Source organism: Phaenicophaeus curvirostris, chromosome 13 (genome assembly GCF_032191515.1).
Source record: "Phaenicophaeus curvirostris isolate KB17595 chromosome 13, BPBGC_Pcur_1.0, whole genome shotgun sequence".
NCBI lineage: Eukaryota > Metazoa > Chordata > Aves > Cuculiformes > Cuculidae > Phaenicophaeus > Phaenicophaeus curvirostris.
The window spans coordinates 2,042,299-2,048,298 of NC_091404.1; the positions used below are offsets into that span (position 1 = coordinate 2,042,299).

The 6,000-nt window shown below is 59.5% G+C and overlaps 1 protein-coding gene across 2 annotated transcripts in view; it reads right to left on the reverse strand.

Annotated features, from left to right (window-relative positions):
- LOC138726235 (H(+)/Cl(-) exchange transporter 5) overlaps positions 1-4,673 on the reverse strand; it is a 48,492-nt gene extending 43,819 nt beyond the window's left edge. For both annotated transcript variants that reach the window (XM_069867807.1, XM_069867803.1), the window contains exon 1: positions 4,653-4,673. The gene's annotated coding sequence lies outside the window, so the exon portion shown is untranslated. The remainder of the gene's footprint in view (positions 1-4,652) is intronic.
- Positions 4,674-6,000: the final 1,327 nt, after the last annotated feature.

The following is a 6,000-nucleotide window of genomic DNA, read 5'->3' on the forward strand; positions in this document are numbered from 1 at the left end:
CTGAACCCAAACTCCTGGACAAACCTGTTGGATGAGTCTAAGTCCAGACAACGGCAACATCAGCCACCGCCAGCCCTCACCTGGTCATGTGCACGCAGTCTGGGGTGCCAGCTGCCCGGCTGTCTTCCTCCACACCCAGAACACCCAAACAGCGTGGCTATTGTATGGATCAACTCCACCTCTACAGAAACATGCTCACAGTGAGGAATTTGGAGGGACAGGTTTGACTTCCGTCACGAGAGACCAGGTGCAGCTGCAGACAGAGCTGCTGCCACCTTCCACACCAAAGATGGAAGAAGAAAATGAAGAACTGTGGCAAAAGGAAAGAAATAACTCAGGTGTTGGGGAAGGAGGAGGTGGGCGAAGGTGAACACAGGGCAAAGGAGTAGAAGGCAGCTGAGAGAGTTGGAGTTGTTCAGCCTGGAGAAGAGGGTTCAGAGAGACCTCAGAGCAGCTTCCAGTCCTGAAAGGGGCTCCAGGAAAGCTGGGGAGGGGCGTTGGATCAGGACACGCAGGGATGAAGGGGAATGGTTTTGAGCTGTAAGAGGGGAGATTGAGATGAGATTTTAGGGAGAAATATCTTGCTGTGAGGGTGGGGAGGCCCTGGCCCAGGTTGCCCAGAGCAGTGGTGGCTGCCCCATCCCTGGAGGGGTTCAAGGCCAGGTTGGATGGGGCTTGGAGCCCCTGATCCAGTGGGAGGTGTCCCTGCCCATGGCAGGGGTGGGACTGGATGGGCTTTGAGGTCCCTTCCGACCAAACCACTCTGTGATTCTAAGAAGCAGGCCAACCTTGAGACCCCAGGGAGCAGCAGGCACCTCACTCTAAGGGTAAGTATATCCTTGAAAATGCTATTCCCAGGTCCAAAAAGAATATCTATGTACATCACCCCGCACATAAAACCCTCCCAGCAAACCCAAGTGGCAGCAGAAGGCCAGGTGTTTCCAGGCACCCTCCCCAAGCACGACGCTGGCTGCCGTCACCCCACACCAGATCCGCTGCTTCCCGCACTGTTGGGCCTCCCGACTCGGACCCCTTGGCCGATCCCTGCCACCAGGTTCTCACGTCACCACTGCTGACCTCAGGGCTTGCTCAGTGAGTCCTCCTCTTAAACCAGCAGATGAAAAGCAGCTCTTCATCTGGAGAGCAAACAAGCTCCATGTTCTAATTGCCCGCTGCAACGCGACAATTGCACAACCGGCTTTTTGCCTTGCCAACACATCCAGAGCTGAAAGAATAACGTATCATTAACAGGGTTCGCCTGAAATATCAGTATTACAGCCGGGTTTCTTACACAGTTACCAGCTTCATGGCTTTTTTTTTGCTTAGAAAAAAGCCAAAATGGATAAAATGGGAATTGGACAAAACATTGGTGGAGAACAAGCAAAGGAGGACGGACTGCCAAAGGACTTCAAAAAACCAACCAAAGGATGCTCAGTGCAGTGCTCCAGGCTGGGGGAAGAGTGGCAGGAAAGCTGCCCAGCGGAAAAAGACCTGAGGGTGCTGGTCGAGAGCAGCTGAACATGAACCAGCAGTGGCCCAGGTGGCCAAGAAGGCCAACAGCATCCTGGCCTGGATCAGCCATGGGGTGGCCAGCACGAGGAGGGAAGGGATCATCCCCCTGGACTCAGCGCTGGTGAGGTCACACCTTGAATCCTGGGTTCAGCTGTGGGGCCCTCAGTGCAGAAAAGACCTTGAGGGGCTGGAGCACGCCTGGAGAAGGGAACGGAGCTGGGAAAGGTCTGGAGCCCAGGGGTTGTGGGAGCAGCTGAGGGACCTGGGGCTGTTTAGCCTGGAGAAGAGGAGGCTGAGGGGAGACCTCATTGCTCTCTGCAGCTCCTGGAAAGGAGGCTGGAGCGAGGTGGATGGTGGGCTCTGCTCCCAAGGAACAAGGAATAGAACGAGAAGAAATGGCCTCAAGTTGCACCAGGGGAGGTTTACATTGGATAGTAGGGAAAATTTCTTTACCAAAAGAGTGGCGAAGCCCTGGCAGAGGCTGCCCAGGGCAGTAGGGGAGTTGACATCCCTGGAGGGGGGTCAAAAAAGATGTGGCCATGGTCCTTCAGGACATGGTTTAACAGGGATGGGGGGTTGGGCTGACAGTCGGACTGGAGGAGCTTAGAGGTCTTTTCCAACCTTAATGATTCCATGATTCTATGGCAGCGTTGAGATGAAAAGAAAATCTTGGTTCTCAGCATTCCCCAGGCCTGAAATGCATTGGGGTGGCCAAGAGCACATGGCAGTGGAAGCAGCAGCAGGGCTGTACGGGACACAAGAGGGAAGATAAGGATGGTGCGTGGCACAGCTTCCCAACCAGCCCTGTAGAACACAGCAGGAGGAAGGAGAAAGGAAGTGTCCATATCGCAGGGCCCACAGTGACTTTCCACCTTCTCAGCATTCTGGCATCAGCAGCTCATGGCCACAGGGAGACCAAATAGAATTTGTGTTACATTTTCAAGTGCACAAGGGGGTTGGAAGGTGCAGGTACGACACAGCCTCACTAAATAAACCATTCTGGGTTGGGTGCTGCTGCCATGGCAGCTCCTGGAGTTAGTGGAGAACAACTCTGGTGACAACACCACAAACTCTTGAGCAAACCAAAACCAAATCTCTAAAGATCTTTCAGTACAACCACACCTGAGGTCGTTTACCCCTGACTTTCACCTGCAGAGAGTGGGGGGATGTTTCAGACACCAGCAGCTCAGCAAGGCTCCAGCTAGGGATGGCAAGATGATGGTTTGGTCATTGTGTCCCAAAGAATTAAAATCAATTTGCTCTTTTATATAACCATTCCTCGAGCAGGGATTTCCAAACAAAGATAACGCTGTTTTCTAGTTCCCCTGGGAACAGAGGGAGTTGGAGGCGCAGCGGTGACTCCCAGCCACGCGTCCCTGCCGCCTTGGTGATGCTGGTCCCTCTGCTTCGTGGCCACCTGGAGCAGAAGCACCAACAGCCAGGAAGTTATCGAGGACGCTTTTCCCAAAGCCCTGCTCTGCGCCAGCATCAAACCAAAATCCTTCCTTTCCTTCTGCCTATAAAACCACCAAGGTACAACCTGCAAGATCAGCGCAGGCTTTAACACCTGGACAAACAAAACCTAAGCCGGTAACGCTCCTTGTACTAAAGGATTGCCAAGCTCTGCATTATTTCTTCCAAGTCTCCTTCCTGAAGACTCCTTCTCATGGGAATATTCCTCCAGCACCCAAACACACCGGGGGACGCCAGCTCTGTGCTCTGGCAGAGGATGGGTGGCTGTGTCCCCTGCGCACCGGTGTCACCACGTCCCCATCCCACATGCGGCGGTCATACCTTCTCCCACAGCTCAGCTGCTCCGGCCTTCACCCTGACGCGTCTTGGAGCTGCTGGGAGAGAGAGAAAACCTTCCTCAGGTGAGCCTGAACGCCCCGGCCACGCAGCCCTTGGCAGCACCACCCCTGCGGGATACAGGGCTGGCAAGGGGGCCTGCGGGCACGCTGGGAATGGGACATGGGGCAGGACCCGCGTGAACAGCCCTGCCTGGCCCAGGGATTGCAACCGCACTATTTCCTGACTTCCTTCAACTTTCCAGGTCAGCTTTGACCAAGACAGCCACGGCCCCTGCTCCATGGCCACCCCCACGGCCCCACACCCACTGCCACCCCCACAGACCCACGGTCCCTGCCCCACTGACACCTCCACAGCCTCACAGCTCCCGCCCCACTGTCACACCTACGGACCCACTGACAGACCCACTGCCTCTCCCTTGGACCCACAGCCCCTGCCTCACTGCCACCCCCATGGGCCCACTGACAGCCCCACTGCCACCCCCTTAGACAGCCCCACTGCCTCCCCCGTGGATCCATGGGCCCTGCCCCACTGCCACCACCATGGACCCACAGACCCTCCCCCACTGCCACCCCCATGGGCCCACTGACAGCCCCACTGCCTCCCCCATGGATCCATGGGCCCTGCCCCACTGCCACCACCATGGACCCACAGACCCTCCCCCACTGCCACCCCCATGGACCCACTGACAGCCCCACTGCCTTCCCAGTGGATCCATGGGCCCTGCCCCACTGCCACCCCCATGGACCCACTGACAGCCCCACTGCCTTCCCAGTGGATCCATGGGCCCTGCCCCACTGCCACCCCCATGGCCTCACGGCCCCTGCCCCACTGCCACCCCCATGGACCCACTGACAGCCCCACTGCCACCCCCATGGACCCACTGACAGCCCCATTGCCACCCCCGTGGATCCGTGAGCCCTGCCCCACTGCCACCCCCATGGCCTCATGGTCCCTGCCCCACTGACACTCCCATGGACCCAATGACATCCCCACTGACACCCCAATGGACCCACAGGCCCTCCCCCACTGCCACCCCCACTGCCTCATGGCCCCTGCCCCACTGCCACCCCTACAGCCCCACTGCCTCCCCCATGGACCCAAGGCCCCTGCCCCACTGCCAGCCCCGTGGACCCCTGGGCCCTGCCCCATGGATCCAAGGACCCTGCCCCACTACCAGCCCCACGAACCCATAGACCCTACCCCACTGCCACCCCCATGAGCCCCTCGGCCCTTTCCCATGGATCCAAGGGCCCTACCCCACTGCCACCCCCACGGGGTCACAGCCCCTTGCCCCACGGCCCCTGCCCCCCCGCCTCCCCCCCCGCTACCTGCGCTCCCGGCAGCTCCGCGCGCGGCGGGGCGGACACGTGATCACACTGCGCAGCAGGCAGGGCCGGGCGCGCAGGCGCACTGCGCTGACCGAAGCCTCCTGCCGCCATCTTTGTTGTGGGCGGTGGCTCTTAAAGCGATACCGCCCCCAACCCTCCAATCGCTGAACCCCCCCATTGCTGCTCCCACCATCACCGACTCTCCCCTTGCTGCTCCCTCATCACAGACCCCTCATCACTGACCCCCATTTCTGCTCCTCCCATGGCTTCTCTCCCCATTGCAGACCCCTCATCCCTGAGCCCCATTGCTGCAGCCTCCCTTGCTGCTGCCCCCATCACTGAGCCCCATTGCACCCCCCTATCGCAGACCCCCCTGGCTGATCCTCCCGTTACTGACTCCCTCACTGCAGACCCCCCCTTGCTGCCCCCTATTGCTTCTCCCCTCATTGCAGACCCCCACAGCACCACTGACCCCCCCATCCTGCTCCCCACATTGCTGCTGCCCCGTAACTGCTCCCCTATCTCTGACCCCCATTGCTGCTCCCCCCACTGCCAACCCCCCATCACTGATCCCCCAATCACTGCCCCCCATTGCTTCCCCTTATCACTGACCCCCCATTGCTGACCTTCACTGCTGCTCCCCCATCACTGACCCCCCCATCTCTGACCCCCACTGCTGCTCCCCCCACTGCAGACCCCTCCATCGCTGACCCCCACCGCTGTGACCCCCATCACTGACCTCCCCGTCACTGCCCACCATTGCTTCCCCCATCACTTGACCCCCCCATCACTGACCCCCTTTGCTTCTCGCCCCATCACTGACCCCCCATCTCTGAACCCCCATCACTGCCCCCCATTGCTTCCCCCATCACTGACCCCCCCATCGCTGACCCCCATTGCTGCTGCCCCATAACTGCTACCCTATCTCTGACCCCCACTGTTTTCCCCCCATCACTCACCCCCCCATCACTGCCCCCCTTTGCTCCCCCCACCTCACAGCCCCCCATCGCTGCCCTATCCCCATCCCTGACCCCCATCTCCTCCAGTCAGGCTGGTGCAGCAGATCCCGATGCTCCTCGGGGTGCTTGCCCCCTGCAACTCCTGCGAGCCCCCCCGGGGGTCAGGGGGCCCAAAGCGCCTCTTGCTTTTCCCCAGGTTCTGCTCATCCAGCCAGAGCACCGGGCGGCTCCTCGAAACTTGGAGATGGGGGCACCAAGGCGAGTGAGATGGTGCCCAGGAGGAGCTTGTCTGCGGGGCACAGCGAGCGCCAACATCTCTCCATTGAATCATGGAACGAGTTGGGTTGGAAGGTACCTCAAAGCCCATTCAGTCCCACCCCTGCCATGGG